Here is a 25,154-nt window from a genome sequence, read left to right on the forward strand (position 1 = left end):
GTCACACAAAACACACGGTGTTTGATTAACGAATGAAGTGGAAAATCCAAGGCCGACTTCTGCGAACAACTACTCAGACACCGAGAGAAAACTCGCTCTAGTTTCTAGAACTACAAGTCGCAATAACGAAGGCAGTAAGGTGGGCGCGAATAAAATTTGAGAAAAGGGGTGATCGAGAAGGAGTTGTCCTTAAGCTTAGAAATTGTCATCATTATCATCATCGTCAGCAGCATCAGCGAATTTCTTGAGCCCCCCCTTCAAACTCGTCTGAAGTTTCTGCAGAAGGGAAGTTTCTGGAGAAGTTCTACTGCTGTACGTTTCTGGTGGAGGGTCGCGTGGGTGTACATTGAGGAACGTCCACCCATTCGACCCTCAACCATGCCACCCTCAACGAAGTAGTCCACGTCCCCACGGGGTTTACTTCGTGGTACTTCGTACCAACCTTCAGAATCAGAATCAGAATCAGAAAAAGAGTTTATTTGTTCGTTGATTATGCATACATGAGTGACAATGCAGAAGGAGGTCCCAGAACCAAGGGCTGAATCCGACTATTCACGATCCGACCTTGATCCGAGTATTCACGAAAAAACGTGATAGCAGTGGAATATGGTGGGCATAACGTGGACGCCAGGGCGATTTCCTTACAGTTGTCAAAAGAACGCAACACACGGCGAGAATATGGGTATATTGTCACAGACGATTTTTTTTTTTTTTTTGCATGCGTGCGTATAAAAAAATGTTGTACAATATTTGCGAGCTCACGGGTGCGACCTTATTTCACACGAGAAATTTTCCGTTCAGATTTTCCCCCCTTTGCGTGTAAACAAAAATTGCGCAAAGATATGTCACTGGTCGCACGAGACGGTGTTTCTTGATAATTCCTCGGGCATCACCATGAGCGCTCACATTGGGGCAGGAATAAAATTCGAAAACAAACAGGAGAGGTTTAACTTACTACAGCGCATGAGTTGTCCATAAGACACTTCCGCAGACTTCAGGTTTTGGCAAGCGGCCATTGCCGTCATTATTGTTCAGTAAGCTTGATCAGAACAGTCAGTCTCACTGTAGACGCATGTAGTTAAACGCAAACCGAATCTGTCGACACCGTCTTCGAAGACGCGGGTAAGTTAACATTACTTCACGGTGGTGGTACCAGTGAAAACCGATACACTTCAAGAAGACTTCAAAATCCTGCACGTATGCCTCCATTGCACTTCGAAATACCATGTCAGATGTTTGTGCATCTCCCACCTCAGCTCTCGACGTTGCTAGACTTACGCGATTGTACAAAGGCGGATAAAATTTTTTTATGCCCATTTATTTTCCGGATATGTCTTCCCGCTGGTTTTGCCGGATATATGTTTATTTCTTCTACATTGCTGGCACCACCAGTGTTGAAATGTGTTTTATTTTGTCCTTTCAGTTAGTGTAATCCTCGTCTGCAGTATTCTGAAATATTTAAAATAAAAATAATTCCTGTAGCTTTAAATATCTGGCTGATAACAACCTATTCTCCTTTACAACAATAAGAATATTTAAAATAAATGAAATAAAAATTAAAGCAGTTCCACTCAATAGGAAAGCTGTCAAGTGCGCAACAGTGATTCACCAGAGTGGCCGTGGCACCCTCTCTTGAGTAGTATCAGTATCAGCCTGACGTTGATACCGAAAGTAGTCAAGAGAGGGTGCCGCAGCCCCTGAAAAGACCTATAAAGATCGATTATGAGGTTTAACGCGCCGACGCTGCACAGGCGATGAGGCACGCTGTAGTGGAGGGCTCCGGATTAATTTTGACAACCTGGGGTGCTTAACGTGCACCGAAAGCTCGAACAGACAGTTCGTTTCTGCTTTTCGCCTCCATCAGAAAATCGGCCGCCGCGGCCGGCAATCGAACGCACGTCCTCGGGCTCAGCAGCACAACGCCTTAGCCACTGAGCAACCGCAGCGGGTAAGGACTATAAAGATCCACCAGATTGCGTTTTAATGAATTTAGGGTAATTAATGCGTTAGTTCATGATTTATTTCTTATATAATTTTACTGTGCACTTTTTTAGGCCTAGAAACGGCAGCCCCGGTAGCAACAGCGCGGCGCAAAGATCTCCACAACACTTTGCGAATGACTGACGAGTGCTTCGGTGGCGCAATGAGATTGAAATCGTCTTCGTAAATCGAAGGACCCGGGTTCGATCCCAACCAGGAGAAGCGGGGATCTACACGAAGCCTCTGTTTGGGTGCGTGATGCCGCGTGACCACGGTGGCTAGATGCCGTGACCGCGGACGAGCTGCGACGACAAGCCGAGCCCCCGATGTGCTCCGCACTTAAAAGAAAATACTATCGTTGTGCATGAGCACGATCACAACTGTCAGGATGCCCGCTTGTCCGAACAAAAGCAGACCGCTGTTATGTGGGATGAAAGAGTTGTCCTCCAACGCCAGCGTCGCTATATCGGAGGAAAGCGCGTCGTTGATCCGTATCATCGGGGAACGCCCGCTCAAGTTGCAGCGATCGAGCTGCCTGGCGCACGTGCTGCTGCGGCGAACTTCAGTAGGCGAGCGGTTATCTGTATCGGGAACCGATAGTTGGCGTCTATATCAGCGACCTGTACTCGACGTGCGTAAGTCGGAACGTCAACCTTCTCAACAATCGACATCGGGTGACGCGAGGAAATCCGTGAGTGATAGGATGGCGCTAGCGTTACGAGCGCACGGGGTGCAGTTCTTATCCACATAACGGCAAGCGTACGAATTTGGGAACGCGACGCTCACGCGGTTGCTCCTGTATGAATAGGGCTTCGGGTAATTGATGCTATCATTACCACCGGATAACCCTCCTAGTATAATTCGCAATGATCTGTTGTAAAAGCCCAAGCGTTATTCGGTGAATGCCCCGGCAAAACCTGTCCCTAACGTGAAAAGCGTAACGCCTTGAATCTGCCCAAGAATGCGGAATTGGCGAGGTTAAGACATTCAATCGCTGTAACAGCGTAAATGTAGGCGACTGGTGTTTTTTACAGCCGATAAGGACAAATAAAAAAGATGGTCACGGAAAGAACCGTTCTCATCACGACGCCGTGAAAGCTCCCTTTTTCGCATTGCGGGTGTGCGTGCAAAGAAGCCTTCTGTGAGGCGAGGCGGCTGAATATACAAAAAAAAAATAACTGATTAACTGATTGGTGGTTGTGATTATCAAATAGTAATAATAACATATTGGGAGCGGTAAAAAATGGTGACGTTGCAATTGTTGGGTCAAGGTCGTAACCTAGAGGAAAAAATACAAAAAGAAAGCATGCTTCCCAGAAAGCAGCTGTTTCTCGGAAAAGGCAGAAGCAGCGATCGCACGGCGTCCCGGCTCAGCTGGTACGACTGCTTTGAATGGGTCGGATAAGAAGATACGTGTTCCTTCAATGCCACCAATGAAACACGAGGTTCGTGAATCAGAGAAGCGCCGTAAGAGCGCTTACGCATCCATAGACAGTGCTTTTAATTTATGCATGGTTTCTCGATCCGTTCAATAGAAAGGCGCTGCTTCCTGGTGAGTAAACAGGAACAAAGTACGAATTAATAACATTAACTATACTAGTTATTGTTATACATGTTTAATTTGTATGGCCACCTTTCGAAGCCTGTATCAGCGTGATCTTCCGTAAAGCAAAGACGCATTTTCTCTATTTGGTTTCCAGCCCTTTCCTTTAAACATGTGTGCTTAAGCCTTCTATCCCAGCGTCCATGCTTTCACCATGGTGAGCATCAGGGTTAAGTTTACCATACGCGGATGTTCGTGTATTTTACTGAACAGGTAAAATAGGCATTGGCAAGATCTCGTGTCCCAATAAGTATATTGGAGTTGCCTTAGGAGCAGGGGTTAATTTGGAAAGAGGTGAGGGGTGCGGCGGCGGAAGTTGCCGCTGTGCTTCATCCCCGAAGCCGGATGTTACTCCGCGCGGCGCAAGTAGTGCGTTACTGGGAATATTTTGAACATGGCACGAGCCGTTTCCATGATTTTTTTTAACTTGATATGCTTACCAACTACCGCAGCGACGACAGACAAACTACATGAGAAAAGGCAGACGATATCACGCAGTCATAGCTGTCTCCTTTCAAAACGCGCCCGTCCGTTGACATCCGGGTCCGTCGCTTAGGCGGAGTGATACCGCACCTGAGCTATTGCCATTTTTACTTGTTCGCGAGTATAGTAGGCGCCATCTACGCATTTTGATCGTATTTAATAGTCGTGTGAATTGTCCGACTGGCGTGGTTTGCTGTTCCTCAGACCGCATGCAAGCGCAGTGCGCTTGTTGCTGGCCTAAAAAGATCCATACCCTCGTTCCCTGCGACTTTTTCTCTCCTTGTATGGGCCGCACCATGCACCACGTTTTTTTTTTGTAAGTACAAAACTATGCTTTAGGTGTTGTTGCAAGGTCATCAGCGCTTCCATACGACCCTTGATATTTTACCATAAATCTTTCTTAGTCTAGCTGTCCAAGATTTTGTGGCCACCAAATGGGATGCCCAAAATCTTGAATCTTTAAGAGGTTAGCAGGTTGGGGAAAGGTGGGGGGACTCGCCGCTGATTGGCTGACAGGTGAGAGAAGAGGTTTACACGCACAGATGAGGTGGGGTCCGATGGAGGAAAGAAGAAACGGTAAAATATAAAATGACGAAAATAAGAACAGCCAGTTGATTGGATGGGGGGGCTGAGGGGAGTATGTTTTCCACCCACAACACAATTTACTAGGAATGTTTGTACATTCTTTTTTTTTTTGCGTGGCAGACTTTTGCAACATAAATGAAGCGTGGTAATATTGTCAGTAATTTGTATGCGGCTAGTCTGAACCATAGCAACTATTTTAAAGACGATAGTTTTTCTTGGGCTACTTAAACACAGAAATTTTGGTATATCTGTATGTCTGTCTGTGACTCGATTCAGCCACCCAGCCAAAGTGAAACAGAAGCTGCGCAATAGTCTTATATACCCACAGCCAAATCCAAACGTCTAAGTCCGATGTCAATGTTCATACTTGTCAACTGTGTTGACAAGAACAAGGCATTGCGCAAATATAAGCAGAAAATCAATACATAAGTGATATTTGCAGTGTTCCTTTATTTAAAAAGTTATGGATGCTTGGTTTTTGCGATAGCAAATGAAATACTACATCAACTGCGGAAAACCGTTGCCAGCTGTTGCCCGCGCTACCTGGCGGCATTTAAGAAAACCAAACGGCAACAGCAACGAAAGGTTCCACAGTAGATATGTTCAACATTCCGCTTGAAACGCTCGTGGAGTAGGGCAACGTGATTCTATAAAAAATTGTAGTACAGTGCCTAGATTCACGCGCGTTTCGCAGTGTAGCAGCGCTGGCATCGAGGCACCCGGCTTGGAGCAGTGGAACGCGGTAAATTTAAATTGACTTGAGCAAACCTCTAGCGTGTTATCTTGGGAGGAACGAGACGGGAAAGGAACAGCATGAGCGGTGAGCTAGAAAGAGAAGGGAGACATTTACTTGGCAGAAGCGCCAGTCGACTATCGTATTTCGTCGACATTTTCAACGAAAGGAGCAGATACGCGGCCATTTTTTTTCGTGATGTCTCTCACGACATTCTTCGTGTTGTCTTGCAGATTAACGCCGTTAACGCTTGCTTCCCACAACTACTCCATATTTCTTTACGCCACGCCCTTGTTTGTGGGCTTTATGCATGAATTCTTCGCATAATTTAGCGCCAAAGACGATGACGGAAAAGAAGAGACGCACACGCACGCATGAACGCTGCGAAAACATGAAAGAAAGGGCCCGTTGCGCTAGAAATGCAGTCTTGAAATGTTCCCTACGCTAAAATACTTCAAAAATACAGCCCCAACAAACCAGGCTGCCACTTTAGTCAACTTTCGGTGTCAAGCGTATACTCCGGGGTTAGCTTTTGTAACTTTGCTTTTTTTATATATATTTGCATTTTCTGCCACGTACGGTACTTTACAAAGATCTAGCATCAATGCTTTACCAGGCACCCCGCTGCCGCACGGTTTATTTTTGGCTGGCAAGATGCTAACATATTGGCCCGTGCGTATGAAATACTGCTTCTTCTGTGAAAGATAATCTTTTTACGTCAATGTATGGACACAGACGTTATTGTCCGCTAAAAGTCAGATGCACACAGAAGCATTGATGTGTGTTCAACGGATTTAAGGCGTTGTCACGGCCCACAAACTATCGAAAATCGCTTTATAAATTAGGTATTCGAAACCATTTCTACGTTTTTAACATTGCAAAAAAAGTATTTTACTTCTGGTCTCACAATGCAAAGATGAAGCGATTTTGAACCTACAGTTTTCGCTCTGAATGGTATTTCCTCTTATTGAACGTACTTTCCTGCCTTCCTTTTACAGTATGTTTTAGCTTCGCGTTCAGTGCTTCCTTATTAGTTCCTCCTGAGTGCGTTCATTGCTTCCCCGAAACATCATTAACAAATACAGGAAAACAGAAGAGCGCCGAGAACAGTGGCTGGCGGGAAGCCACTTGAGCAACAGCAAGGATATGACTACTGGCTTCCAGCACTGACGTTGGAAGAACGCCCACGGAAATACAATCCTAAAATGTCGGGAAAGAAATCATTCATGCTCATATTGAAAAGTTTCACAATGATTAAGGGATGACGAACGCCACTACACGTATTGCTCAGGTCAAAATACACATCCTCAAGATAATTTGCATCAACAGTATACTACTGCAACGTTCCGTTTCGTAAACGGTACAGCATAGACACTTCCTACGAGCACGTAGCGTCATCTACTCGTTCATTTTCGAGATTAGCGGTATTCTGAAATTCTTCTTATACAGTGTTAAAACGGTATCACTGTTCCACCTTTATTGCTTTGAAATTGTACAATATCTGGTTCCGAGTCTTACTGCCTGGGTTCGAGCTCAGGAAAGTAAAAATGCTCTAAGTTGCGATTTTTATGTACACTCGAGTGTTTTAAATCAGATTCACACGTTTTTTTATCGTAAGTAAAGGTGGCTCAGCTTGTTTTACGTACGATCTCCAGCCTACCACCGTATTTAATCAATGCTTCGAATCTTGCCAGAAGTGTTGGTTGTGGGCTCCTAGGGAAATGGAATGAATCAGTAGAGTACTAGTAGTAGCTACAACAAAGTCGGAGGAGGTGCGCCCTTGCGACAGGTTTTACTTATGTAATAAAACCGTTTGTTTGTTGCAACTTTATTGGCTAACTTACTGCAATACGAATTGTAGTTAATACGCTTATACAACATGACATAGTAGCGTTCTTTTCACCTGAACAAGACGTTTTCGCCGGCATACTTCTTTCATGGTGTATTCCGTGCCGCGACAACATTAATGGGAGAATTGGGAATGTTCTCGGAAGCACGTATTGTAGCATTATTCCTAGCATTATTCCCGTCTGAAACAATGCAAGTTGCGTCCAACATGCGCGTAATTCGCACATTTAACTGCCGCCTAGGCAAGTAAGACAGTGAAGGTTGTGGCCAAAAATGGCACCAAGAAGCGTAGCTGGTGACGTTTCCGCGTTCTGGCGTCGAATTCCGAATCCGTTTTGACGTCGGACGACATTATTTTGCGCGTCAGACGACAGCCCTGAAGTGCTCTCTAAGCAGCTGTGTTGATTGTAGCGCAAGCAACAGCCGTCGATGCCGCGGCTTCGGCTCCCGTGGGCGTCGAACGGACCTGCCCTTTAACGGCGGAATTTTCGTAAAGGTTGTAGGTGACACCGCTCGTCTGTCGCCGCTTCACTCGAGAGGCTGCGTAGACACGTGACTGTCGTCAAAGCGCGCCTTCGCCGCCATTCCACGGAGTTAAGTGTAACGAACTGCACCGCGCACAGCGTTTCCTTGAAAACTGGTCATGGTCCCGTACTGGTTTTCTTTGTAGCGGATTTGTGCCAAACACGTAAGGGCCATGTTTTAGTAATTTAGATATTTTTAAACTGAGACGTTAGGAGGTCGAGAGGTACGTAGCTTCGCTAATACTATTTTCTTGGGTTATCAACGTGCAGTGTGCGGCTAGGTGCAAGGTCCGACTTCGTCTTGCACTGGGGGATGCACTACCACACGCCCGGCACGAGCTAAGAACGGCAACAGCACACGTAGGGCATCATTCCGTCGATGCGAAGAACCCGCCGTGGTGGCTCAGTGGCTAAGGCGTTGTGCTGCTGAGCACGAGGACGCGGGTTCGATTGCCGGCCGCTTTTCTGATGGAGGCGAAAAGCGAGAACGCCCGTGTGTACGAGATTTCGGCGCACGTTGACGATCCCCAGGTGGTCAAAATTAACGCAGAGCTTTCCACTACGGCGTGCCTCATCGCCTGCGTTGCGTCGGCACATTAAACCCTACAATCAATCAATCAATCAATCAATCAATCAATCAATCAATCAATCAATCAATCAATCAATCAATCAATCAATCAATCAATCAATCAATCAATCGCCGCTGCGAAGAGCCCGCGGAGTCAATGCGCGCGACTTCTGAAGGAGGATTTCGCTTATTGCATGAAGTCATTTGCTTTTCCGGCCGAGTTCGGCTTCACAACTTACACTCGCAAAAACATCAAGTTTGCTCATTCTATTTTTTTCGCCCCCTTTATTATGCACATCCCAAAACACTCGCAGCAGAGTGTTCGTTGCACCGTACGGGGGAACAGCCGGTGGCGGTGAACGACGTAGAGGCACCTTCCTTCTTAAAACTTGCGACTGAGAATAGTGGTGTAGGACGCTCAAGGAAGCGCCGGCCTGAATAAACGCTGAATATACTCCGGAGGAATGAGAGGCGGCGCTGTCTCTACGCGACCATTCCAGAGAGAGAGAGAGAGAGAGAGAGAGAGAGAAAACTTTTTGACTTCAACACCTACGTCAAGATGATCGTCACTCGCTTTGAATGCTTACGCGTTGCAAGCGTCTCGGCGGTTACTCGGGCGGCAGACGGAGGATGAGGAAGAGAAGGCCGGGTGCTTTGCCTTATGCGGCACTTTGATAAACGTTATCCACGCACTTACTTCCGCCCCACCATGCCCCAGATCGCGCGCACTCCGCTGTTGACAAACACCTCCTAGATAAGCGGTAAGCCTCCTCTGTCCCATCTCGTGCTGCGTTTTCTCGTCCGGTGATTGGCAGGAATTCGAGTTCCGCGGCGTTTATTTTCATTTTGGTGACAAAAGAAGGGGGGAGGGTGGGAGAGAACGGTCTTTAATGCGTCTGGTGATGTTGGTGGAGCTAAGATGCCTAGCTTGCTACGCCAGACGAGGGGAGTAACAACGATGATGAATAATGCGGACTTCTGGGCAAGTTGGTATTGCATGGCTGACGAGTAAAGCGCAAAAACTACGCAAAGGGTGTCTGTGTTGTCCTCCTTTCTTCTTTGTGTAATTTTTTTGCGCTTTACTCATCAGTCATGATGAAATTGGCGATGATTTTGATGGTGTTGATGTGCACACATGCATTCAAGTATTTGCAGAGTATGATAAAGTCCTGTGTTTCGCAGATATGCAATAGTCTGTCACCGATTACACTTGGTCGACACACCAGGGGTATTTTATTCTTAACTGGAGTGTGTGGCGTTGGCTTGACGAATGCGTGAGCGAATAGACGTGAAGTTGGTTGGTGGGCACAACTTGCGGTAGCAACAACCGTCTTGTAGCTAACATTTCCCGTGAACCACCCTTTCTTCACGTGTGCTGAGCATAAAACAAGGGAAGTAAAGTATTGAGTAATTCAGAGCACGTAAACGTCGCTATGGGGCGAGTGCTGAAATTTACTTTGCTGGAGAAGAAATGGTTAACCACATGAACACGTTATTTTTTTAGGAAAATAGAAAATAAATTCCCCATCCCTTCTTAAAGAAAGCTGAGAGAAGCGCGAAAGCCAAAAATGCGTCCAACCTTCGCTAAAAGCGCGTCCAATCGATCGTTAAACCTTTCTGAAACAAAGAATGAACGCATGCGACGATTTTTCGCGCACAAAGTAAACGCATCTATGAACGATCTAAATGTATACTGATACGTGGTTCAAGGGATAAAGGTATGCTATTGTACTCCTTTTTGTCTTATCTAGAACCGTTCCTTTTTCGTGATTTTCAAGTATGCGTTTTGACACAACGGAAGCCCGGTTTCACGCATGCGCCGTTCGTCCCGAGACCTTATCAGAGCTTTTCGGTCGACCAACGGGTCTATGAGGAAATGCATTAGTTTTTTTTGACAGAACGCCATCGGTCCCAATAAGAAAGCTTTCGCTACAAAATACGGAATGCTTTCGCGTATGGCGCCAGTTTTGGCATAGAGAAATATTTTTTTTCTTCTCTGTGGTTTTGGCTCGTCACTTCATGTCTTACTCTCCTTAGTACTTCACCTTTTGTAGCCTTGTCAGTTGACTTAGAACGCTAATCTTTATTCCGATAAGCAGAGACACAAGCTTCGCTGAAATTTTCACCGTGTGTTTGTGAAAGCCAAACGGGACGTCAGGATGGATGCATATCCAGCTGCTCTTATTAGCCACGGCGTTCGCATAGCGATAAGGCCAGCTGCAGCGACAAAGCAGGGGCAAAGAGCCTTGCAATCAAATGCCGCTGCGGTACCGCACACAATTGCGAGGCCCCGCACACACACGCTCGCGACCGCGCGTCCGCTTGCACTGCCGCCGACGAACTTTCTCTTCCTGCGACCGTTTTTAACAGCGGAGCTGTTGTTACTGGCCGTAAGTTCGGGGTTCGTGTACGCCGAAAACTCCTCGCGAGGAACGTTATCGCGTGGGCGTCACGCAGATGTCGCATTACCCACTCTACAACGGAAAGACACGTGACCGCAACACTCGAGAGGAGCGTGCGCATGCGCTCAGTATCGTAGCAGAGCCCGTCATGCGGGAGCGCGCAACGTCTTCGCAGTTCTCGGCATGGCCCGGCCGCGGATGGTTCGCATGGCCGAGGAAGAGGCGGTGAACCGAAAGGCAGGGCATGCTACTGAAACTATGTGTCCATCAATGCTCACCTACAACAGCTTCACGAATAAAGCCTTGCACATGAGTGCAAGATTCCCTAGATTTTTTTTAAAGCGGAAGCTTTCAATGCTCACCTACAACAGCTTCACGAATAAAGCCTTGCACATGAGTGCAAGCTTCCCTAGATTTTTTTAAAGCGAAAGATTTCTAGTGGGACCCATGGTGTCCTGTCAAAAACCTAATGCACTTCCCCATAGACAAATTGGTCGACCGAAGATCTCTGGTAAGATCTCTGGACTCACGGCGCGTGCGTGAAACTCGGGCTTAATTCCGTTCTGTCAAAACGGTGACTCGAAAATCGCGAAAAAGGAACGGTTCTAGATAAGACAATGCACGCATCTATCATGAAGGAGGAGTACAATAGCATACCTTTATCTCATAAACCAGGTCTGGTTATACATTTAGATAATTCGTCTGTGCGTTTACTTAGTGCGCAAAAAAACAAATCGTCGCATCGGTTCGTTCTTCGTTTTCGATTTGGTTTGTTTAAGGTTGGAGGATCTATTGGATGCACTTTCACCGAGGGTTGGACGCACTTTTAGCTTTCGCGCTTCTCTCAACTTTCTTTAAGAAAGGCTGGTAAATTTTGTCGCTGCCGTCGATGAAAGTTCTCTTCCCGCGCCCGCTTTTAATGTTGGACGCGTTAACACAATGACCTCCCGGCTGACTTTGCGGAGCGCGTGCGAGGAAAAGAAATCAGAGCAAGTGAATCAAAATCTCAGCACACATCCGTTTTAGCAGTTCGCCGTAAGTCGAAATACGGCCGCTGAGGGCGGAAATCAAACCCGTTGCCTCCTTCTCAGCAGCAGAACAACCGAGCGACTGACTCACTGCTGCGGAGTCAATTGAGGGCGAAACCCCCGAGACGGGAAGTGCGGAAGATAAGCCAAATTAATTGAAGACCCACTGGTGGATATAAACCTGAGGGTCGGCCCGATGCGCACGCCTTGCTTGGTGGTCAGAAGTCCGCAACGCGGCGTTTCTCGCGTGCTCCTCGTACACCGTGCCAACCGCGTTCAGCGCTCTATCCCTCACGTTTGCCAGCTTTAACAGCGGCATTGGCTTCCTGTCACTACTTTTAGGGGCGAAGCTCCTAAAGCCATGGGTCTGTGCATCCCTTGTGTCTCGTGGTACGTGACCGCCGCATGCTTTCGGAGATGTCGCAAAGTGGGCCGCGTTGCACGCGCAAGAATCGGCTGCAACCGGCAGCGCAAACTCGGCACCGGGAGCGCGAGCTTGTCTGTGTTCGCCAACGGAGGCGCGAGCGCACGTGCACTGCGAGGGGGAGATCACGCAAGAGATCACGCCACGAACGCAGGCAGTCGTTCTCGGAGATCGAACGAGACGCAAGGACCTTTGCTCGTTTCCTCTCGTCTTGTTCGGGCACAAGTTCGCCCTAAATAAAAGTTCTTTCTTTACCGTTGTGTCCCATCCTACGTGATAAATTGTGGTAGGTGCGGGGTAGTCCTCGATGGCGCGGGGTCTTTGACCAGGTCTGGGCCTGGGAGCATTGACTCCGAAAATAAAAGTTGATTTGTACAATGTACGCACACAGTGTTACGTCTTTCTTAATGATGTGATGGGCGAACTTTCACGGGAGAGTTACGGTTACCGATGATCTCCCCCTCTCGAGCTTCGCCCCACTTATCATCATTCATTCCGTGGATATGGCGTGATTTTTTTTTGTTGTCTCCGCGGCGGTGCCGCCATTTTTGTTGGCTGCTTCAGAGCAGACGCCCTCGCAACGCTTCGGGCCGCTCGTTGCAGTTTTTCGTGCAGTTCGCTCTTGTTTTCGCGCCGCAATCGCTCTTTGGTAGCATTATTGGATTTCTAGAGCCCCGTTTTAACAACACGCACTGAGTAAGGGTGTTTGCTTTATATTTTTGTCTACAAGGGGATATTTGTGGGGTGTATGCCGCTGGCGCATACGCACAGCGCGGTTTTTGTTTACGAGTGCGGCATGCTGTAACATCTCAGGATAGCTCGTGAATGCGAAAGGATCGAGCGTGGACATTTCAAACTGCTCTGTTACGGTAGTTCCGTTCTTGCATTCGCGTGACTGTGGTCGTGAAATCAGTGCACAGAGGGCCTGCGCACGGTTCGCGGCAGTATAGAGAGTTCTTCATTCGCAAATGCCGTCGTTCGAGCGCTGCGCTGGCGTCCTTGCATTCGCCTTTCTTGCGATGGTCGTGAATCATTAGCGGCGTTCACTCTGCGCCGGCTCCTACCTTAATTCCGCGCAATTTAGAGTGCTTTGCCGTTTTAATAGAAATGTTTCTTTCACCTTCATGTCGTTATAGGCTGCTGTGAATATATTTAAAAAAATATACACATGCTGTTGTGCGTGTGTGCACGTACAGCGACGTGAAAAGTCCCTGCTTCCCCGACTTCACAGCCGGATACACTAAACTGCACTTGCGGCCGTACGTTCATGTGCGAACTGAGTGAAAAACGCAGGCTTGCAATTCTGGGAATAGGCGCCAGAGAAGACTGCGATCAATCGGTCGGGTAAACTGAAATTACAGATTTGTGGCCTCTTATTTCTCATACGAACCAGAGATCGAGTTCCTCTAGGTACAAATTATGTAACTAATTACTACAGTTAATTAATCATGCAATACGTTTTTTTTTTGTACCGGCCGCGGTCGTTTACAGCCGTTATTAATGGAGGCGCCTGGACAGAATTGTTTTGTGCTGGGATATATTCTGGCATAATTGTACATTGCACTAACACAGGAATACACCCGAAAGAAATTCGAAAGAGAACCAATGTCACGATGATTATCAATAGGAAACAATAAGGTAAATCACAAAAATGAATTGGTGCCACCAAATAGATATTTTATTGGAACAAACGTCCGTAATGACGTCGTGCAGGTGGCTTGTGCTGCTGACGTGGCTTCCTGTGAGAAAAAATGCTGGGAGGGGCATTTGGGTATAGTTTTTTAACGCCAAGCTTCAATATCTGTTGCTCAAATTGATCCGTGACTATTGAGAAGGTAAAAAATGACGCCACCGAGTTTGAGATGCGCAACAAACACTCCGCAAATATAGGCAATAATGCATTGCAGAAGAGAGTTAGTGATCGTTCTACCGTAGCATGGTCAAATTCGTGTTCACGCATCTGCTCAGTGCCGTGTCCACGCTCAACTCGCTTACACTAAACCCATTTAACAAGTGCTTTGACCCGTCGCGGTGGCTCAGTAGCTAAGGCGTTGCGCTGCTGAGCACAAGGTCGCGGGTTCGATTCCCGGCCGCGGCGGCCGCTTTTCTGATGGAGGCGAAAAGCAAAAACGCCCGTGTGTACGAGATTTCGGCGCACGATAAAGATCCCCAGGTGGTCAAAATTAATCCGGAGCCCTCCACTACGGCACGCCTCATCGCCTGCGTTGCGTCGGCGCGTTAAACCCCACAATCAATCAACAAGTGCTTTGCTGGACAAGAATAGGTCCACTGAAAATAACATAGTCGCCCAGTGTGTTTTGGTTCAAATCGCAATGACTGGATACGCTGCGCCGTTGACTACTAAGATGAAGCAAGCGCGCACACTGCAAATGTACGGCATCACTTGTAATGCAAACGTAAGATATAATTAACGGTCCTCCGTGCATACACGGTAGAAAGGGCGTCAGCCGTCGCGGTGCGAATATGCATTTCAAGTGCCCATTCAAACGTGCGCGAATTTAACAAAGCGATAACAGAAATTGCGAATCAAACGTACGTCAACGGCGCGGTCACTAGATTAGCTGGTCTTAACTTGTTTTACCTAGCCGCAATTTTTTTTCTCGTAACAGTCTCAATTTGCGCCGCACCGACCAAGCACATATTACGCAGCAAATCACTCCAATGTCATAAAAACGGGATTAGAATACCACCCGGGTCGCTAACACACAAAACATGATTTCACGCCACAAAGAGCTTACACGCACTCGGAACGCACACGCGACATGGTCACTCAAGCTGCCGTCGGCCAAAACAAGCGCGAATTCAGGTGAACAATTCTCGCGTCACGAAAACCTTACGACAACCGACTGAACATGCTACGCCGCTGGTAATTATGCTGGAAGTTAAGCGCGCACATGACAAATACACGTCCTCTTATCCAAAGCAAAGCTTACGACAGGACGAACTCACCGCTGAGTGCAATGCCTACTCAGAACAAAGGGTGGACGACGGTCGCGGAGGGAATCCGCATTTCTTCGTATAAGTGACCGCTCAAGCTTGCGCAGAATTTAACAGAGCAAGAACAAACATTCAGAAACTTATCTCGCAAAAGAGTGATGGCAGCGTCGGCCTGAAGTATGCCCGTTCAAATCTATGCAACCAAACTTTCCTCCTTTCTGCGTCGCGTTTCCCGAACGGAATAACGAAGTATTTTGCCCTCCCTGGCGATATTCGCGCTGCCTAAGAACACACCGGCACTAGTGAGAAGCAACATAAAGCGACACCGATGCGACATTTGTTCGGAACGAGCAGCTAATTCTGACTTTGCTTTAGCTGGCGCCTACGATAAAGACGGCACTGAAGCTCTTCCCGTTACTCATTATAGATCGGCGGGGACGAACAGTTAGTCCGCATTTGTGCACACGGCACATACTCTGCCACAGATACTCCCCTTGAAGATGAACGGTCGCCCGCTAAGACTAACGGCTGTATTTTAGTTTCTATTTTAGTTTTTTTTTTTTTGCCTAAGAGTGCTGGGTGTGTTGGATGACCAAAGTCTGCTAGAATTAAAGATTTCAAAAAAAGTTGAAAAGAGTGTTGCAGGGTCTTTTTAAAGTCGGCTTCACTACAGTATGCAAACCCATTGCTGAGAAAACATCTTTCTAGATGCAATATACGTAGGGTTGTTCGTTTTCGGGTTTTATATATTTTTATAATCGGGGGTTGAAAATCGAGTGCTATTTTGCGAACTAATACGGGGACAAACCGGTGTTTTTATTTTTTTTTTTTGTAGAAACATTCCAAAATTCGGGATTTTGGGGTTAAATCGAGACATGTAGTAAGTAATGCACTCACTTTATCAAACGGTGTGACAAGCTTCTTAACTCTAACACGTTAAAATTGGTGTTTGTTTCAAGCTGATAATCAGGGGGGACATCGGGGTTTTCTTGTAAATGCTCACCGAAATTTGCCGTTTGTTTGGAAATTAATAACTAATAATGACAGTAAAGAGCATTGATAACTTCAGAGCTGGTCATCGATTTTTTACACATCCTTGTATACGTTCATTGTTATGTGTATGGGCAACATGTCGGTCTCCATTCGAGGCCTGTCCGATCGTTGAGTGTATCTCATCCGGGAGAAAGATATCTTGACATCACAGCTTATCTAGGCACAACAATGTCAGTGCCGCACTTACCAGTCTGAGATAGCGAGCGGCAGAGCCATGGCAATACTCAATGAGTTCGAAAGCTGTGTTTGTGGGGCTTGCTTCCAGCAAGTACTGGTCGAGAACGGCGGACCGTCAGCCCACGACTGCGCAGATCGCTACTTCGAAAAGTCAATTCGTGGAGAAATCGGGTTTAACCCGATTCTCCAGAAAAGTGTTCATGGTATAAAAATCGGGTACATTCGGGTTTTACCCGGAAACGAACAACCCTAAATATAAGTAGCCTCAAATCGAAGTAGGGGCGTCTTAGGGCCTTTTATAAAATACGCCATAAGACGCCATGTGTCCATATTAAACGCAGTACATCGAGCCCCTTCAAAGTCAGCTTCATGGCTATACACAAATACATTGTTGGCAAGACATCTTTTCAGCGTCATTAAACGAAGTCTGGTATCGAAATATGACTACCCTAGCGCCTTTTATTACATACCTTCATAAGATTGTACTTAAACCAGCCCACTTCCGAGCTTTGCTGAACTTCGGTAAACCCCAGCTTCATCATTTCACACAAATTCATTGCCGACAACACATTTTTTCAGGGGCAATATTCGCCGACTTACATGAAAATCGCATTGCTCTAGGCCTAAGATTAAGTACAGTGCTAAGATCTTTTTTATCTTTATAACGGGCTGTACACTGAGCCCTTTTACGGACGACTTCACTTTTATACACAACTGAATTTGCGTGAAGACATATTTAGGTCAATATAAGCGGTCTTAAATTAATATATAAAGACCCTCAAGCCTTTTATTAGCATTTTAGTATGCGTCGAAAGTGTGTCAACTCAAAGGTTATTGACGCAGTGACAGGATTGTTCGTTCAGTCTGCATAGATATTGCTACAAATAAAAAAATGGTTGCTGCTTAGCTCAGCTAACTTTGGATATGCAAAGCAAAATCTTAGTTTAGTCTGGTTGAGTCTTGGTTTCGCCTGGTTAACGTCTGATGTAGCTGTGTTGCTGACCGCGGCTCAAAGCTGTTCGGTCCCGTGAAACTCTCACAGGAGGAGGACTCACCTCGCTTTCATTCGCGGCGAGCGCGGCGTTCCTCTTCGCCGGGTGCAAGAGGAACGCGGCGGCCGCGGCTGCTAGTTGAGCAAAACGACTGAAAACGGGGCCTTGTACTCAGCGCCGAAAGCGGGCCCGGCGAATCACGCGATACACTTCGAGGGGTGTGTCGCAGGGGGTGTGTCTGCGGTCATGAACTTGCGCATCCGCGGCGAAATTGCTGGACAAATGAAGTAAAGCTTTGCTTTGAAAAAAAAGCAGAGAAACTCGAAAGCGCGTCATCCCTATTTCATATTTGCCGCGCTTTCGAGGCGCTTTTTCAAAGAAAGTGCTACGAGTTGTGCTGCGCCTCCGCCAGATGGCACCACGGGTCCCGCGACTGAGAGAAGACGCAGTGAAACATCCCCCTCGCGAGGGGCACGATCAAATGCAGAGCATTTCCTGGGGCGCACGACGTTAAGTAGTTTGCGTTACGTTAATGTTGTTGCACTTGTGGCAACTGCTGACGAGAGAGCGCTCGTCAGCAGTAATTTGAATGAGTCAACGATATAAGGCGCGTTCGTAGTGTCCCATTCTGTGTCGGCTTTGTGGCGCAGTGGGTAGAGCACCATGTACATTGCGTTCCGCCCGCAGGGTCGAGGGATCGAAACCGGGCGCCGGATAGTATTTTTTTTTATATAGTAGGGACAACGACGGTGCGGACTACGGACGTCAACGCGGGTGACATCGTGAGTTACTGAAATGCTCTGCATTTAAAAAAAATGTGCCCCTTGCTCTAGCAGCGACCACGGCTTCCTCTAACTACGTGGCAATCCTCACAGATTCGCAACAGGCTTGCCGCAACTACTGTACAGGCCGCATCTCTCCCTCAGCGCTGAAAATACTATCCTCAATCAAGGATCCCCCCCACATCCAGATTGTATGGACACCAGGCCATTCTTCCCTCGAGGGAAACGAGGCGGCACACGCCGCTGCCCGCGCTCTTACATTCCGGGCGTTTTCGTCGACGGAAGAGGACCTTTCCGAACCCTCCATCTATCCCCCGGTCCCTCCCCGATACACTGAAATCCTATATCATTATCGCCAACTGCGGCTTCAATACCCTCCTCCTCACCCATCCCTCAGCACACAGGCGGCTCGCATTTGGCGTCGACTGCAAACCAACACATTCTACAACACCACGATACTGCACCACATATCTCCCTCCACTTACCCCTACAACTGCCCTTCTTGCTCCGTCCCAAACACTACCTACCACCCAGTCTGGGAATGCCCCTACGCGCCAAACCCCCTCCCTTCCCCATCCCCTGAGCAGTGGGAGCGCGAGCTGGCCAGCTCACGGTGCGAGGACCAAGAACGCCTCATCACTCGCGCCCAAGCAGCTGCGCTAGCTCGCGGCTATTTGGACTGAGAAAGCCACCCACTTTTATGCTCATTAAATGTTTTCCAATCCAATCCAAAATCCCCTTGTAAGGTCGTCGTGTGTTGTCATCGCTAACAGTCTGGGGTGCAAAAAGCTCCTCGGGAAAAAGAAAAACATTCGAGCCGCGGTGCCATTTCCAAATCCTTTCCTTTCTTATTTTGGTTCAAGTTAACGCAGCGTGACTGTGCTGCCCGAAAATGTTGAAACTTGATCGTGGCGCCGAAGAAACCCGAGTCACGAGAACCGCTTTCAACCCGGTCCGTCTTTCTCCTCATCTGGTTTTGGCGACCATATTTCCTGCTTGACGTTCACTCCCTGCGCTTCCTTTTTCGAGAGCATTCCTTATCGGCTCCGATAACGGCCACCCTTGTGACAGATGCAAGCAGCCGCCGGTGGTATGACACTCGACAGGAGTCGCTGTGGCAATCGGCGAGATGGGAACGCGTATACAGAAAATGTGACGAGTGTAAGTAGTACGAGGGCGAAGGGAAGAGGGGGGGGGGGAGGTGAAGGGGGAAGCCGACTCTCCCCTGGTGCCGTATTAGCGCGAACTGGAGGAAGGGCAGCCGGGTAATGAGAAAATCAGAAAAGCATTAGCCATTCAAAGCTGGCAAGTGCTCAAGAGCAACGTCCTTCTTCCTTTCAAAGCAGATACCTTGAGACGTGAAGTTTTTACTACAATATGGTTGTTGTTGTAAAATTTATTATGAATAGGATGGCACTAGGCCTGTTGCGGTGGGAGGGGGAAAAGGGAAGGGGATAACGTGCGTCGCACTATGGAGGCTTCACACGCAAATGTCCACAGTGAGAGTAGAATTCTCTTGTGGTCGCGTATTGGCCGGATCCAGTCCTCGTATGTAGATACGGATGGCGGGCGAGGTTTGTCACGTGACGATATATAAAGATGTCTGGATACCTGTGATAATTAAGGCATATAGTTTCTTACAATATAACTAGAGGGGAAACTGGCGCTGCGATCGTACGCCTCAATGGGCGTGATGGGTAGTTGTGGATTCGGATTGGCGCTCGGTGGCTCGCGGAACTTACTATGGATTGCAGGCAGTTTCGTTTTCGTTTTGGATTTACATGAACGCATTTTCCTTGGCGGGGTGTTGGGAGGAGTGATCAAAAATACGTTTCTCCTTGAACTGCATGCCTCGCGTGCACTGACACCGCCCTGAGTGGAATGTTTTATAACCAGAGTGGCGAATTGGGTGACAATCGACTTGGAGTTGCGACTTGGCGACTGGATGACAATCGAATGGAGTTGCGACTTGGCGACTGGATGACAATCTGGTCGTGATAACGCAATGCATTGAAATTGCGAAAGCACAGAATAGACCACTATGGATTACGTTCTTGGACATTAAAGGGGCATATGACAACGTAAACAGAGAACGGCTGTGGAAAATGCTGAAACTCCAGGGATTAGATGACGAGTTAGTACAGTTCCTTATAGCAATCTATAAAGACAATAGAGTGCACCTTACTTGGGAAGGACAGAAATGCTCCCAGCAGGTCAACATTTATCGGGAACTGAAACAGGGATGCCCTTTGAGCCCAATACTGTTCATGCTTTACATGGCGGGGTTAGAAAAGAAACTGGAAGAAAGTCAAGTAGGGTTTAGCCTAACCCATATGCTGCAAGGCGAAGTGGTACAACAGCATATTCCGGGAATGTTATACGCAGACGACATTGTTTTTTGAGCTGATAACCAAACCGATATGCAGCGGCTAATAAATATTTGCGGCCAGGAAGCCACTGACCTCGGGTTAAATTTCAGTGCAGAAAAATCAGGAATAATGGTTTTCAATGACGCTACCACCGACGTAGTGTCTATCCAGCAAGGCGAATTACCTAGAGTGAAGGAATATACATATTTGGGAGTGTGGATAAACGAAGGGGATAACTACTTAAAGGGACACTGAAGTGATTTGTAAACATTGCGGGATTACTAGCGCAAATTGTAGTTCGGAGTCCGTAGGCATTGTTTCGACCACTCTGGCCGCGTTTACGCGAATTTATTTAGTAGAAAAATCAATTCGAAAATGCTGTCCTCCTCTCTTTACGCTCGCCCATTTTCTGTGGCGTTTTCGTGTGACGTCAGCAGGAGATGAGCTGGAAAATGGCTGCGCTACTGCACGGTTCGCCGACCAGCCGACCTACCGATCGAGTCAGTCGGCCCAGCGTTTCGTCCGCCGGCCGCCGACGGGTCGTCGCTATTCGCTCGCTCAATTGAAACTAAGCCACAACACCTTTGTGAATGAAATAATGTGCCTTTCCTTACTTTGTTAGTTTGTACACTGTGTCAAACTCAGAGTCCGGGTCGCTCCACACAAACGCTGCACAAGTGCACATGCGACGCGTCCCTGACTTTACGCTAGTAGGAAAATCTAAGGCCAATTGAAGGCGGGAGAAGAGTCAGCGAAGTCAATATAGGTACTAAGAAAATAAAATCACCTGAAACTTTTACCGTACAGCGCAAAACTAGGGAGCAGGAAGCACTTTTTGCGCTGGGTAAACAAGCACAGCGGTCAGCAGCACGACCGCCGACGGGTCGTCGCTATTCGCTCGCTCAATTGAAACTAAGCCACAACACCTTTGTGAATGAAATAATGTGCCTTTCCTTACTTTGTTAGTTTGTACACTGTGTCAAACTCAGAGTCCGGGTCGCTCCACACAAACGCTGCACAAGTGCACATGCGACGCTTCCCTGACTTTACGCTAGTAGGAAAATCTAAGGCCAATTGAAGGCGGGAGAAGAGTCAGCGAAGTCAATATAGGTACTAAGAAAATAAAATCACCTGAAACTTTTACCGTACAGCGCAAAACTAGGGAGCAGAAAGCACTTTTTGCGCTGGGTAAACAAGCACAGCGGTCAGCAGCACGACCGCACATCTGCGAACGCTTTTCCGTCAAAGAAATGCAATTGCTAGACGTGAGATATTGTGGAAGTTTGGGGGACACTTACTGCAGGAGTGATATACAACAAATAGTCACATAAAGTACTTAAAATGCTTAAAATAAATAAAAGTGTAAACTGGTCATACATTATAAACCTTATATATACAAACCGGCCAGCGCCGGCTCGTGGCCTAGCGGTCTGAGGCGCTGGAATTTGTTTTGAAAGTCGCAAGTTCGAATCCCCGAGTGCACACGTATTTTTTTTTCTGTAAGTTGATTTTTTCGTATGCGGCCGATGTTTTCTGAACTGAGTTCACCATTTTTGGGCCGTAATGTTCACTGCTCCACGAGCGAGATCGCAGAACGCGCGCATACTGACAATGACGCGCTAGCGAGTTCTCGTTGGCGTGCTGTTGCCACAAGCACCGACTGCTTGCGGGCAGTGGGCCCAGGCCTGAATCAGCACACCCTTGGCCTGGTGCGAACTAGCTTTTTACGAACAGACATGAGTGAGGCAAGCTCCGAATATGCGGGAAAAGCGCATGGCATTTGAGACTCTGCGGTGACGCGGAGGGCGTTCATCCACTGCGTAGGCCTCGTCTAGTGATTTCTACGATTCCAAGCCGCCCTGGGAGGTTTATCTTAGACATTTGACAGCCGACAACATGGCAGAAGCGCGGTACGGCGATAATTGAGAAATCGAGAATGCCCATCCAACAACGCCATCAGATGTCTTGTTTTACAGAACCGAAACCGAAACCGAAACTTTTGATTGCTAACCTTGGGCATCGTCCAATCACGGTGCCCCCCCTCCTGACGTCACAGCCTTTAGTTGGTGCGGCCGCCGCAAACCGCGCATAGTAGTTTTTCTTCATTACCGATTTGTCAACCGGATAAACGATGAATAGTGTGTTAATTTGAGCCAGTCTACACAGTGCAAGCAAAAACGGGAGCTTGACAAATTCACTTCAGTGTCCCTTTAAGTACTCACGAGGAGCAACTTAAGGTTAAGGGAAAGCGAAACGCAGCTATAATGAAGCATAGAGCTCTGTGGGGTATAACAAATATGAAGTAGTAAGAGGAATGTGGAAAGGAGTAATGGTTCCGGGTCTCACGTTTGCGAATGCTGTACTCTGCTTAAAATCAGACATTCTATCAGGCCTTGAAGTAAACCAGAGTACGGTAGGACGTTTGGCCTTAGGCGCGCATGGAAAAACAACTAACGAAGCAGTTCAGGGAGATATGGGCTGGGCGTCGTTTGAAGTTAGAGAAGCTCAGAGTAAAATATGCTTTGAGATGAGGTTTAGGGCAATGGATCAACGAAGGTGGGCAGCTAAGGTTTTTAGGTACCTATACTTGAAAAGCGTGGACACGCAGTGGTTACGAAAGACTAGAAGGCTAACGATGAAATACGGAAAGAACAGTGGGGAATCCAAAACAGCCAAGTTAACCAAAAAAGAGGCAAGGCAGATTGAAACAAATAAATGGAGGGAAAAAATGGAAGCTAAAACGTCGTTAGAGATGTACAGGGCTGAGAAGATGAACATCAGAAAGGAAAATTTCTACGATAATTCCCAGGGCAGTGCTTTGCTTTTTGAGGCTAGAGCAGGTTGCCTGCGAACTAAGAGTTTTGTGAAGAAGTATTCACAAAATGATGGGGTATGTGTGGTCTGCGGAAAAGAAACAGAAACTATGCGGCACATAGTGTTAGAATGTGAGGGTATCCATCCAAATCTACATGAAGGGAATATTGGGCTTTCAGAAGCCCTAGGATTTAAGGGTATCAGAGAGGAAGTTAACTTTAAGGCTGTCGAGGGGACGAAAAGAAGATTAGAATGCTGGTGGACGAAAAGCAGAGAGGGGAATATTGCCTAGGACAGTTACCACCTGTAACAGGGAAAAGAATGTATTTCGGGCCTAATAAGCTTTAGTGCCTGCCCTACGCCGCGCTAGTATTAAACCAAGAGTGTAAAACATGGTTATATTAGTCCTCTTTGGTAAGATGACATGTCATCACCCCGCTTCAAAGGGGAAACCAATAGGAATCATCAATCATCATCATCATCATCATCGGGTGGGTTATCAATGCATTGCCGCACAGCGAGCATGGAAACACAAATGACGGCGCTCTGTGCGGTGAAGTTGTCTGCTAATTAGGAGTTGCGGCGCTGCTCATTCGGCAGAGCAATGCATTGTCAAAGCTGGTCAAAGCTGACGATGGTTGCGAATCACTTGGAACAGCCACACCTTTCGTGCGAACGCCGGCTCCTACGGCGTAGAACAGCAGCACCGGCGGCTGATAGGAACGCAGCTTGATGCATGTCACTATATAACTTCTCCAAAGGTAATCGGTTTCTTTTTTCTTATGAGCACAAAACTTTTCTTACTATTACAAACCACCAGCGCCGAAACTTTTACAAGTAGTTTTTTAAAGAAGTCCGCGTCCTGCTGTAGTTGGCGAAAAATGGAAAACCTGCTCCACAAACCTTCTCGACTCCGCCTCTGCTTTTTATTTAAACGCGCCGTCTTATTTCGTAAAAAAACAGTTTTTTGTCACTAACTTTCTTGTTTGCCATGTAATTTATAAACGGAGAACCGGGGAATAAGAGGTTTTTTGTCAAAAAACACAATTTGCGCAGCCATAAGCCCGTTTTGATCCTACGCAATCCGGTTCCACAACTACCCACCATTCCCATTGAAGCGTACGTGCCGCTGCCATGTTCGCGTTGACACTAGCGCCAGTTTCCCCTCTAGTTATTTGTATGAAACTCTATGAATTAAGGAATGTGAAGCAAGGAATGCGACAATAAATAGAGAAATTTTAATCGCCATACTACTCGTCGTGCGGAGTATGGATGCGATGTTGGTGACGGTGACGAGTTGACTAACGTGAAAATCTGGGCCTGCTGGTTGAATATTAGTCGAATAAACAAACCAGTGAAATAAGGTTTCACAAAGAGGAAAAATAGAAAACACAACGACCCAGACACAAGGTCAGTCACTAGCTCTCCAAGGACAGTCGAGTGACTGTCCTTGTGATTTCTGTTTCTCCTCTCTGCGAAACTTCATTCCACCGGTTTGTTTGTTCAGGTATAACGAGGCTTGTGTACTGTGCTTGAAAAATCCCCGGGCGCGCTTGCTTTGCGGAGTGTTTACAATGCGCCAGGTAATAGAAAGAAAGAAATAGATAGCGGAGGGCACCGTAGCGGGCTATTTAGAACAAAGACGTGCCGTGTGGACGGCAGCCTCCTTATTTCGCTTCCACTAGTAATACCGATGCAGAGGCTGAATGTGTTCACAAGTCGAAAGGCTTATGGTGGTTCCGGATCAACATCGCAATGCCCATTTAAAGGCACATAGACGTGAATTGCGATTTATTACTGGAATTAGCGAAGCCGCGAATGGAAGCAAAAA

At 47.2% G+C, this 25,154-nt stretch overlaps 1 protein-coding gene across 6 annotated transcripts in view; it reads left to right on the top strand.

Annotated features, from left to right (window-relative positions):
• LOC144145711 (solute carrier family 35 member G1-like) overlaps nt 1-25,154 on the top strand; it is a 69,933-nt gene that overhangs the window by 6,609 nt on the left and 38,170 nt on the right. The window contains exon 1 of one of the 6 annotated variants that reach the window (XM_077677400.1): nt 2,604-2,671. The exons of the other annotated variants lie outside the window; for them this stretch is intronic. The gene's annotated coding sequence lies outside the window, so the exon portion shown is untranslated. Of the gene's footprint in view, nt 1-2,603; nt 2,672-25,154 lie in introns of those variants that run through there. 6 annotated transcript variants of the gene reach the window in all.

Source organism: Haemaphysalis longicornis, unplaced genomic scaffold (assembly GCF_048455015.1).
Source record: "Haemaphysalis longicornis isolate Haplotype H1 unplaced genomic scaffold, Haemaphysalis longicornis Haplotype H1 scaffold_7, whole genome shotgun sequence".
Classification (NCBI taxonomy): Eukaryota; Metazoa; Arthropoda; class Arachnida; order Ixodida; family Ixodidae; genus Haemaphysalis; species Haemaphysalis longicornis.